Consider the following 13,422-nt stretch of genomic DNA (forward strand, 5'->3'; position numbering starts at 1 on the left):
CCACCAATATCTCATATTCTCATTGACACAACAATTTAAACTAATTTTCCTTTTAATTCTCAAACCTCTCCGTGTACCACGTACTGTACAAAATCCAATATAGAAAAGAATACTCATTATATATTACCAAACCCATAAGTCATAGATAAAAATAATCTTGCATCCTAATTCAACCAAGATTATGTTAAAACAATGCGCGATGATCTTCGAGCATTTCTTCTTATTTTTCTCAAAAAAATATGCAAAAACAATATAAATAAGAGAGGATTAATAAATAAAAAAGGGCATTACAAGAATTTGTATCTGACAACCCAATAACGACAGATTAAAAATTCTGTCACAAAAGTTTTTTGCGATGGGGCTAACAATCAAATAAAGACGGGAACAACCATCGCATATCCCTTTTACGATAGGCTAACGACGATATTTTTCATCAATTCATCCCCTTTTTATAATGGGTTTGCGACTGGAAATTCCACCACTATTGATCTCTAGGGACGAGATTTCTCGTCATTAAATGGTACAATTTCTTGTAGTGGGATGACAAAGCAAGTAAAATGATAGACTAACACCAATATCAAGGTCTTTAAAAAAATGGAAGTCTATGTGTTCCTCTACTTATCTAGGTCTTTAAAAAAATATCTAATTGTGATTAATTCTTATCTAGGTCTTTAAACATCTATATATATACGGAGTATATGTTATCCTAGATAAGTAGAGGAACACATCAAGGTCTTTTCGTATGTATTATATTTATATTTTTGTAACATTTGTATTTAGATATATATTAAGAAGCATGTGATAAAATTAACATAATATTTTAAAATATAACATGTTCTATGTTATCTTATCACATTAGGTACTACTACGTATATATTATAATTTATTTATTTTTGCTCTTCAACAAACACTTCATGGAGTGAAACTTTATGGTAGATTTTCACGATATATTTTAGTAAAATTATAGTACAACGTAAGATAGATTTATAATTGTTATATGGAAACCTATAGAGTTGTAATTACTTAATGATTTTTAGTAACTCCTACTACATATATTTTAAATATTGTATTACAAATTTTATAATCAAAATATTTACTCCGTAGATATTATGGAGATAATTAATAAAATAAAGGGTACACAAACTTATTTAGGTACAGTCAAGCAAACTAAGACGTTAGAAGATGGTAGTATTTTATTATCCGTACTTTTATTTATTTATTTATCCATACTTAAAGCTTATAAGTTTGTACTACATGAATCATATATAAATATTCTCTTTATACAATATATCGTGTAGCGCTACTCAAAATATAAGACCCTTAACTGCCGCATTCATTATAAGGGAGCTTAACTCATTTTGGCATACATTATCTCTTATTTTATTTTTCAAAGAACACATTGAAAATCAAATAAAGACGGGAACAACCATCGCATATCCCTTTTACGATAGGCTAACGACGATATTTTTCATCAATTCATCCCCTTTTTATAATGGGTTTGCGACTGGAAATCCCACCACTATTGATCTCTAGGGACGAGATTTCTCGTCATTAAATGGTACAATTTCTTGTAGTGGGATGACAAAGCAAGTAAAATGAGAGACTAACACCAATATCAAGGTCTTTAAAAAAATGGAAGTCTATGTGTTCCTCTACTTATCTAGGTCTTTAAAAAAATATCTAATTGTGATTAATTCTTATCTAGGTCTTTAAACATCTATATATATACGGAGTATATGTTATCCTAGATAAGTAGAGGAACACATCAAGGTCTTTTCGTATGTATTATATTTATATTTTTGTAACATTTGTATTTAGATATATATTAAGAAGCATGTGATAAAATTAACATAATATTTTAAAATATAACATGTTCTATGTTATCCTATCACATTAGGTACTACTACGTATATATTATAATTTATTTATTTTTGCTCTTCAACAAACACTTCATGGAGTGAAACTTTATGGTAGATTTTCACGATATATTTTAGTAAAATTATAGTACAACGTAAGATAGATTTATAATTGTTATATGGAAACCTATAGAGTTGTAATTACTTAATGATTTTTAGTAACTCCTACTACATATATTTTAAATATTGTATTACAAATTTTATAATCAAAATATTTACTCCGTAGATATTATGGAGATAATTAATAAAATAAAGGGTACACAAACTTATTTAGGTACAGTCAATCAAACTAAGACGTTAGAAGATGGTAGTATTTTATTATCCGTACTTTTATTTATTTATTTATCCATACTAATTAAAGCTTATAAGTTTGTACTACATGAATCATATATAAATATTCTCTTTATACAATATATCGTGTAGCGCTACTCAAAATATAAGACCCTTAACTGCCGCATTCATTATAAGGGAGCTTAACTCATTTTGGCATACATTATCTCTTATTTTATTTTTCAAAGAACACATTGAAAAATGACCGTGCATATTTGTTGAGCTATTAGAGTGTCACGTAGGAAATCTAATGGTTTCGACCAATGAAAAGTAAGATTTCTAATTTATTTTTGAATTAAAAAATGTGTGTGTCACATAGATATTTTAATTAATTAATTAATAATATATACAAGTTATACAAATCCATCCAAAATCAAACACTTTAATAATAATAAAAAAAAACTACAATAAAGTCAATTCAAAATCAAATATTAATCTATTTTTTTTAAAAAAAAAACTCCAAAAACACAAATCTTCATATTTACGTGAAAAATACAGGACTTTTAGTATTGTCCAAAAAAAAAGTGTGTGCGCCAGGTAGATATTTTAATGAATTAATTACTAATATATACAACTCTATCCAAAATCAAACACTCTAATAATTAAAAATAAATCTAAAATAAAAGTCAATCCAAAATCAAACACTAATCAAAAAATTTGTAAAATAAAAAAAACGGCAACTTTGTGTAAGACCCCCTTAACCAAACGACCGCTTATATTTCTTAACTTATTGGTTCAATTGCTTAATTAACGTTAAAGATAATATTTTGAGCAAACAAGTACTGATTATATTTGACCAGCCATATTTTTTACCCCGTATAAAATATTTCTCCCCCTAAATCTAATGTATAATTGATAAATCTTGAACGTACATATTGATTGAATCATCTAATACTTCGCTTAATTTTTGTATTATTTGTTTTTTTTTTGATCATTTGGTGGGTAATATATTTTTACATTATAATCTACTGAATGCAATTTCAGATAACCAATACTTCGTATAGAAAATCTTATAATAGTTGAACTTGTACTATCCATTCAATTGTTTAAAAATTTGTGTCATATATAAATACTATCAATTATTTAATTTTTTTTGCCATATAATAAATACTATCAATTATTTTAAAAAAGATTCACGTTCTCATTATCGTGATATTTTTACACGAATTCAGAAATAACCAGTTATTCCCTTACACATAGTATTATTGAAGTCGTAAGGGCATGTTAATTTAAACTTTTGACTAATTTATCGTAATCAACTATTTCTATAATCATACTCACTCCGTCCCATAATATAGTGTCCGTTTGACCAAAATCACGGTTATTAAGGTAAAGGATAACATTGATAATAAAAACAATAATTATTTGTACTTTTAAGATAAAGTACATGTTACTTGGCTTTTATGAAGAGAGAAATTAGAGATTAAAGGCGTGTACATAATAAATAGGCCTAAAAAAGACAAAAATCAAGCACATGAGTTGAATAAAAGTCAAAAAGTATAATTTTCAAAGTAAAAATTCTGACTTATTTAGGACAATATTGGAATTACAAATAGTGCATGAGGGTATTATGGGTAAAAATTAATGGTTTAAAATAGAAATATGCACATCATTTAGGGACACAATTTAAGGAAAACAGGCGCTATATTATGGGACGGAGGGAGTAAGATTTAGATGATTCGATATGTTTGCTTATTATGTTTGGAACAACAAAAATAATCTTTATATGTTAATGTAAAATATTACAAATCATTTACTCCGTGAGGTATATTTTAGATAAGGCTGAAGACGAAGATAACGTGGATGATTGACTAATATTACTAATAAATATAGATTTGGTGTTGGTGAGCGGGTATAAGGATAACATGTACCCACCTTGGTGATGGGGTGAGTTTACATTTCCTGGACTTGGATCACTAACCCAATCCTAACTATTATGGATGTCATTTTTAAATATTTTAGCTAATACAATTAATTTTAATAATAAAGTTATGCCAATATATTCAAAAGTTAGGTAAAGGTAAAGTGGCTTATTTACCGAATATAGAGATGTCATATTGTCAGCGGAGGTGGTTTTTTGGGAGTCCTCCGGGCATCCTCTCCAAGTGGGAGAGAACCAATGAAAGTTTGGTGGGAGATGTGGTTAAAAATGTATCCGCAAGCGGGTAACGGGGGCGAGAACGAATTTTAAATTGGACCCTCCCGCCCGCATCGAATCGCTTATCTTTCATCAAAATGATTATGAATATATCAACATTTTTTTTACACTAACGTACATATGATAATGTTTATACATTTACTCAATTAATATAACCAGACAATTGAATTATCGAAGACGTCAGAACATAGTTTTACAATTCAAAACTCTTTTACCAAAAATAAAATAAAAATTGACACTAGGGATGAGGTTACATAGGTGGGTGATGGAGCTTGGATGAATTTTATTTTATACCTGATCTCTCGAGATGGAGATTGGGAGGGGTGGGTAGGCGTTAAATGATCGAATAATGAGATAAATGAGACAAGTATTAAGTAGATATGACTAACGAAAAGAAGGGTGGATGAGATAACTTAATGTTTGACATGAGATGATGAATAGGGATGAATAATAATTTTGTCCATGCACTATTTTAATGATAATTGACTGCCAAATTTTCATATAAATTTATATTTAGATCATAAATCGTGCATCACACGGGTATTATACTAGTTTTAGCCCAACCTCTACCCGTTCCTGGTGCAAATATTCAACCACAAGCCAGTCCATTCCTTTGGAGGAATTACGATATAGAATGTTGTTATAAAGTGAAGTGTTTTATCGAGTGTTTGGTATGTGGGGTCTCCAAAAAGGTGAAGAAAATTAACTACTCCTTTTATTGTTTGTTGGGTCATTTTTCATTACTTTCACCCTATTGTTTCATCCGCTTTTCTAACAGGATGTTCGGTCAATCACTTTGATTGACTAAATTTGTCAATTGACGAAATTTGTCAATCAAGTGGCATTTTCGTATTCATACATACGTAAATATACATTTAAATAATTGAGTATACTTTGATTGTTATTCATCGAATTTTCCATAAAAATTAAAAAGAGAATGAAAAAATATTTCGTACTATCTCCGTTTCATAAAGATTTTTACGGTTACTATTTGCACAAATATGAAGGTAAAATTGGGAATTGGTTGAATATAATAAAATATGTAAAAAGTAAGAGAAATGTGTAAAAAGGTAAGTGTATGTAAGTAAAAAAATGAGTAAAAATAAAATAAAGTTGGTGAAAATTGTATTGTGGAATAAGATAGTAAATTTTCACATCCAAAAATAGAATAAAGCAAAATGTAAAGAACATTATGAAGCGGAAAGTATACAGATCATTTTGATTTTTGAAACAGAGGTACAGAGTAGTACGGAGTATATTTTAAGAAAACGGAAGGTATCTTATTAAACCGGAACCCATACAGTAAAATTAAAAATAACGGCTAAGGTTAGGGTTGAGTGGGTTTATTAGTACTGGTTAGGGTTGAGACGTTGAGTGGGTTTATTAGTACTCCGTAGTCCGTACCATAATGTAAACATTATGAAACCTTTGTTTTTTTGGTTAAAATGAAACTTTTGTTTCTGTTTTGCGAGACCCAAAGACAAAAAACAAGCTATACAATTGTAGCAGATGATGACAACACAAATATGGGCAATATCCATTGAAATCTTCTGGCCTTAATGATGGGATCTAGCTAATGGAGCTTTTTACATCACATTAAGTAAGTGGCTCACACATCACACCCACTTCTTATCTTCCCCACTAACTCCATTTGATACATGTCTTTGCTTATAAATTAGGGTTCTTTAATCTCTTTAATTAAGGCTGTCTAATCTTACATTTATTATCAGCCCTTGAATTGATATGCCCAAATCTCCATATTTTCAATTTTTGTGGTGTCCACACCATTAGGGGAATTATTGGGTTGACTTGTGTTGCTATTTTGTACTTTGCACGAAAGGTGTTCGGTGAAAGTCCTCAATGAAAGTTATCATTGTTACTGTGAACAAGTTGCTATCTTTAAGTCTTTCCTAATTGTTTTTTTTTTTTATCATGTATGAATAGCTTTTGGTTCCTGGTGATGATTCCACAGACTTGCTGCTTTTGATGAATGATGATTGTTTTCTCATGCTCTTGCCTTTTGCATGCGGATATATGGATTTTACGTAATCAAACCAATGGCTCATTTGCTAGATGGTAATCTGGTAACAATTGGCTACAATGGTTATATATTTATACCCGCATGTAAAACTGAGAAGTTTTATCCCCAAATGAATGACAATGAAAATTTACGAAGAAAAACACATGTTATGTTACTCGGGTTCATTTGTAAAATTAGATTTCTGATAAACGGGTTTGGATATCTTTTACGAAGTAGTACGATTTAACATAGTGTTACTTATGGAATTGGACCAGAACCACATAATTTTCTGATTGGTTGAAAGCTAATTGGCAGTGGATATTTTCTGTGTCTTGATATTTGGTTAGCATGCTTGGTTAGTTCACATAATCACTTTACTAGTTTAGCTTGATTGTACTTGTGTCAATCTTAACAGGAAATATCAGTTGAAACATCTTCTGACTGTCTGAATCATGAACAACTGAATACTGTTTTGCACGCACTTTAGTACTTCTTGTCTGATCAACCTTAAAGTGAAAGAAATTAACAATCTAGTTGGAACAGTGTGATCTAATGATTTCTATAAGATAAATTTCATACTATTAGAAAGTAGAAGATCATTACAGGTTAAGAGTCTTAAGACATATCTATGTAACAGAAACTAGCCTAGCTACCAACTGACCAACCCATTTATGATCAACCTAATTAGATAGGGCCAGCCATGTAATTTCCTTGAAGACAAACCATTAAGGATACATCAAAGAAGTATTGCTCGATATTTACATTAGTTGTTGGCTAAATAGCTAATGGTACTGATCTCCCCATAATTAAGGGTTAGGATCAGAATTTGCCATCATATGCTACACGCCTACACTTGCCTGAGCTATGATGGCAAATATGGTTTTATGGTTTTATTACAAGCTGTGGAGATAAGCAACACACTTAGCATCATCGACGTGGTGGCCTCGGGGTGTGGACTGGATTTGATGTTGTCGGTCCATAATCATTCTTCTCAAAATCCATCCTACCCTCAATAGAATCCTCCTCCATCTTATCCTCTGGTATCATCTGATCCTGTTAGAAAACAGAACATAAATTAGTTACAGGAAAAGGAATGACCTTCATACATGGTGCATGAGCTGCATATATAGATGTACAAATACCTGATTTATGCTTCTTGTTTCTAGAACTTCTCTTCCTTTGTTTTGGATATTGCTAAGCCCTGAAATGGTAACACCGACAAAAAAACAAAGACTAGTCAAGGAAAAGATATAAAAAGAACAACCATAGTGAGACTTTATTTAAGATAGTTTTGCTGTATTTTACTTGACATGGGGATAGCATTTGACGAGATAAGGTAAGAACAAGCGAGCATGATCACAAAGAGATGAAGCATGTGGGAAGCCATATTTTATTGCTGAACTTGAGGTATTACACTATGGTAGCTGGAGTACTATACAGAGTTGTACCGTTGACATATATATAGTGAAGGCTATTGTTAGAAAGCTTAAGATATGATAATGCACACCTAGACGTTTTTTACTCCAAGCCAGAAAAAAAGTCAAATAATGGGGCTCTTTTGGAGGATAACCGGAATTTTCTGAAGTTAAGTGTGGCGCGCACTTTCTGTCTCCGCCTTCCGTCTAAGAATTATATACATTTGGGCATATCTTGTTATGATGTGGTGATGAAAGGCACTTGGGATATTTTTTTTCCTCTGTGACTTCTGAATGTGAGGCATGTGTAATGAGTAGTGGAGGGCATCAGTTGGATTTATAAAATGTCAAACTCTGATAAGGAAAGTAGAACCCACCATAGAAGTGGAGGGGAATGAGTAGCTTTCCAACAATAATTGTTGTTTTAACAGCAGATTAAATCCATTATCTGGCAAATAAGCATGTAGGAATTTAAAGGCCAGGAAGCTGTGTTCTTTCAAAACTTCTTCCCTCAAAGTTCCTCTGCTGCACTCAGGAGATTTGTATTTCTAGCTTAAAGATCGAACTTGTTAAATGTTTAATATGAACATATTCTTCTTCCGAGCATTTTGAAAATGAATGGCTTTAGGGTGCTTAGCATTAAATCATTTATGAGACAAAATATTCCATGATGACCATGTTGTAAGGTTCCAGATTTAATTTTGAAGTGCAGGAGATACATGGGATCAGGTCATATAGTGGAGCTGTAAAGCTGTAAGATCTTAATCTATTGGCATAAGTATGATGGTGATAGACTGATAGTCCAATATGTTTAAGTCTCACTCTTTAAGTTTTTCCTATTAAGTTTCTGGTAATTGATATCAACATAATGTGTGCGAGGTTGTGGAAATTGAGATCCTATCGATCTTTTGCATGAATGTTGCAATCGTAATTGATTATTTACTCTTTAGTATGATTTCTGGAAATATTTATGTGATTAGTTTCTTTAAAGTAGTTATGTCAATGAGAAGTACTATTTATTCCACTAATTTGTATGCTTGACTAATTAACGGGGAAGTAAAAAACTTGCAAGACTATACATCATGATGTTAGTTTATCATTGTAGGATTGGGTGGCCGGAACATATAGATCGTAGAACTGTATCAAGATCCTTGCTTTACAACCTTTTATTCAAGTAGGGGTGATCGGGTGAAAGATCCCGCAAGTGATATCTGATGTGAAACTGAACTTTCCTAGTGTTACTGCAATACTGCACCTTTTGGTTGTGAACTGTTACCAGTCTTCATTGTCATCTGTATTTTGGAGCCCCCCACCCTTTACCAAAATATTATGATGGTATGTTGACATAAGCATTACCGTTTAATGAACTTCACTACAGATTCAATGTAAGTGAGGTCGCCATTTGTCACCTTTCGGAAATTTATGGTTTGCAGATGAAGGACTTGGTAATTGACTTGAAATCACTGTGAAAACTCTTCATTATCTCCATAATAGACAATGATTTTCAACCTTTTGAGACGACGTTATCTTTGTGGTCGGTCAACGTCAGAAAGTTGGGCATTTGAGCATTTTTTAAGAAGCCGTACCTGCCAAAACCAACAGGTTTGTCTTCTGTTTCTGTTTTTAACATCCAGTCATCCAATAGCATCATCACATGTTACCAACATCATATGTTGTCTTGCAACTCATTATCTTTATATCATTTTTAATGATATCTTGTTGAGTTCTCTCTCTGTTATGCAGCCATTTTGCAGTATATTGTGCGCCTACACTAATTTCCATCTTACTAAACTGGATTCATGCCTAACAGTTAGGATTTGGTGTTAGATACTCTGTAATACATTTCCCTTGGAGTTTGAATCTGTTTGCTTGGAAAAGGAAATAGAACTATATGACTGGTGGCTGATATCTAGCTTTAAGTGAATTGCAACCAATAGCCAAAACACGTTTCAGAAATTGATTGGCCCTTTGAGATTTTGAAGTTTCTCTATTGAGTGATCAGCTACGATGCTAACTAATGTGTGGTGAGAGTTTGAATGCCTTTATTAGAAAGGTGGTGCTGGTTATAGATGTGGTTCCTTTAGCTGTCTTGGAATCTTTCTTTTTTTTAGTTGGCTATGAAGTGGAGATACCAGTTCTACATAACAAAACGTAGTTTGAACCAACTCAATGTTTAAGAAAGAGTTTGTTGATTCTAATACATGTACTCCATATTATATAATGAATGCAAAGAAGTGAGCAATTGAATTGCTTGATGTGATTGCAGTGAATCATTGGCATGTACCACCCTTGCCCCCATGGACCATCCCCCCCTTTCCCCGGTATGTGCATAGCATAAAAGTAAGTAAAAAACTTTTGAGTATTAGTACTCCCTCTCTTTCTCTAGGCCACATGACTTATTTAAGCCATTAACAAAGAAATTCAAAGAAAGAGTACATAGGCATGGTGAAAGTTTAAACACTTTAACAGTGAAATTCAAATCCATGAATATACATGCCATTGTCTGGATTTATGTAACAATTTTCTGATCCCTGCTTAAATTACAATATCCCAATTGCTTGCCAGAATTTCTAAACCAGATTGAGATTATTGCATACATGCTCCTGGGATGATTGCGTACATGCTTCAGGTACCTCTTTCTGTCATGCTTCATTGTGCAACCTTAGCAAAGGTCTTGACATCATTGAACATCTTGACTCTGGGAGCTTAATTTACTGAAAAATTGTGTCTAGTTGCAACTAATATCTATAAATAAATACAGCTCATGTTCCAATTTAGACTGTACATTTAAAAGACTTTAATCTGTCGACAAAATGCTGTGTATTGCGAAAGTAAGGTAGTATTTGACTTAGTAAGGGAAAAGGTATGTCTTTTGGAGCAGATACGATTAGGAGAAAATAGAGTAAGCCAAGAATTGAAATGTATGTCATTGGTGTTTGTTAACATTTTGCTGTTACAGAAATCCTAGGAAGGAGGTAAGTTAATGAGAAGAAACGGAACTCTTAACATTAGACTTGATCCCACGAGGAAACTTCTATTTTCCTTGGATTATGTTGAAATTACTAGAAATTTGTGTACCTTCAAGTTTTTAGAGTTTCAACTCAGCATCACTTCTTGGTCTTTAAAGCATAGCTTTCGGTTTCAGTAACCTTTAGGAAAGTGGACCATTGATTGGATCTTTCATGAGTAGCAGGCTGTTTTGATGGGGTACACACTTGATTTTCATATAGCTCCTCTATGTACTTATTACGATATCAAAGCTTCCTGGGGTTCGGGACTTATTAAGCTAATACTCCATACACTGATTACTGAAAAGACAATTACCTGGAGATTGTCTAGACAGACGTTTTTTCTTTAATCGATCTGGTTTATGTGACCAGTCCTATCTGTATTTAGCCTTTAGGTGGAATATAGGCTCACAAATTGGTGGTTTAAACTCACATTGTCGAAGATATGTCTTTTTGGCCCTCAAAATCACTGGTGCCATTATCTATGAATAATAAGTTACTTCGTATAAGCGTTTTGGCTGACATATCCGTGTTGACAGGATGTGAGAAGGATATGGGTATTACGAACACTTTACCTTGCAATTAGACACTATGAAGTTCATACCACTTTGAACATCAAGTAAGACAGTTAGACAGGAGAGAAGACGATGGGATCAGAGGCAAGGAAGATATTCTTAAAGATGCTATCTACTTGGAGGAAGGGAAGACATGCTTAGAGGAGCGCTATACTGCTATTTAGCATTGTGCTATTCAGACAACCATTCAGAGAATCACAGGTAATCTCACTCTTCCTTTCTCTTCTCAACAGCTTTGATTCAGATAACTCTGGTGAAAAACTACGTTCAACTTTCAAATGTCATGTCCCTACACCCGCGTCCAAATTTAAGGTAGTGTGCCCCTCTCTTAAAATTTAGGCATTGTAAGCCAGTCCGTCAAATATGCACCCGTATCTGACACCCATAACCAAGCATAAGTTACAAAAATAGCATTTTTGGGGATCCATGAATGTTTACCCTTACTATGATCTGATAATAAGATGTGCAATCTGCTAATATTTCATATTAGTCCATTCATTGCAATTAGAGTTACCCTTCGTAAATAATCACTCGTATATATAAATGAAACTAAGTCAAATACGGAGTAACATCAATACCTATGCATTAGTTACTATTCTTCTAGTATATTTTTAACTAACCATATAAGTGTTCATTACTCCATTGCATATTAGGGTTTCTTTTTATAGATAATCACTTAAATAATATAAAAGGATAACTTGAGCTCAAAGGGTCAAAGCATTAGACCGATGACTTTAACAACAAAATTATTCACTCTTGTAAAAGTGAGTCTAGTGCACCATAACTGGACATGTCAAACAGGTCGCTCGGTTGAATTTCAGGCCCTCAACCTAATTTTCTGGGTTTGAAGTCCTTTTTAATACGGAGTACCAAGTTTAGTTTGGCTTTGAAGATATTCACTTAACTTATGCCGAATTCGAACCCAGTCCCTTTGGTTTTTAACACCTCTAATAATAACTTATAAGATTAGAGCTGTCAAAACGGTTACTCGAGTCGGGTCCGGGTCTGATCATCTCGGGTCACGGGTCATAATCTGGTCGGGTCGTGCCCGGTCATTTTATCACCGGGTGTAGGTCGGGTTCAGGTCGGGTTCGGTCAGGTTGAAAATTTGTCGGGTCATGTCGGGTTATTTTTCCATTTCGGTATAGGTCGGGTTCGGTTCGGGTTCGGGTCGGGTCTTTTTCTAGTCGGGTACAACTACGGGTTCGGGTCTTAACGAGTCGGGTCAAGTTCGGATCGGATAATTATCGGGTCGGTTAAATTTCAGTCGTGTTCACCATCGGACACGGGTTAAGACCGGGTACGATAGCTATCAGGTCTAATCAAGTTGTAACCTTATAATTAACTTTTATAAATTTGGTTTAACGCTTTTCACTTGTTCTAGATTAGGTAATTATAAAAAATAATATTAACTTGATTTAAGTTATTATTTAGTTAGGTCAATGACAAATCGGGTTGTCAACAGGTCGCGTAAATTCAGGTAATGGGTTGTCACGAATTGAGTCAATAACAAGTTTCATCGGGTTATAATCGGTTTCGGGTTGACATCGGGTTGGGTGTTGAATCGGGTTCGGGTCATTTTTCGGTCGGGTAAGCTGACTCAGTTTTGTCATCGGTTATATTTCGGTCGGGTGTCAGGTTCGGGTCCGGGTCATGCATTAACGGGTCGAAATCGGTCGTCGGTTTTAACGGGTTTGATACGGTCGGGTTACGGGTTTCCTATTTTAACAAAATTCCGGATCTCGGGTTGGTTCCGGGTCCTTAAAAATACAGGTCGGTTCAGGTCGGTTTCTCGGGTCGGGTCAATTTTTGACAGCTCTAGAGCAGGGTTGATACGGGGTGATTTTCACCATACACCTTTTGATTCTCATGTAGTACCAAATTTGAAATTACCAAATATTATCACAAAGAATAAGTTAAAAGAAGAAAGCATAAAACTGTTGATGGGGAAATGTACGATGATGAATCTGTATTGGACAACAAGGCAGGTTTGATTTTTT

General features: G+C 33.4%; 1 long non-coding RNA gene across 1 annotated transcript; it reads left to right on the forward strand.

Moving 5' to 3' along the window:
* The first annotated feature begins 5,785 nt into the window (after positions 1 to 5,785).
* Positions 5,786 to 10,398, forward strand: LOC130459820 (uncharacterized). The gene is made up of 3 exons (XR_008919459.1): positions 5,786 to 6,004; positions 9,218 to 9,441; positions 10,106 to 10,398. It is a non-coding gene; the product is annotated as an uncharacterized lncRNA (long non-coding RNA).
* The last annotated feature ends 3,024 nt before the right edge of the window (positions 10,399 to 13,422 follow it).

Source organism: Spinacia oleracea, chromosome 1 (genome assembly GCF_020520425.1).
Source record: "Spinacia oleracea cultivar Varoflay chromosome 1, BTI_SOV_V1, whole genome shotgun sequence".
In the NCBI taxonomy this organism is placed as follows: Eukaryota; Viridiplantae; Streptophyta; class Magnoliopsida; order Caryophyllales; family Amaranthaceae; genus Spinacia; species Spinacia oleracea.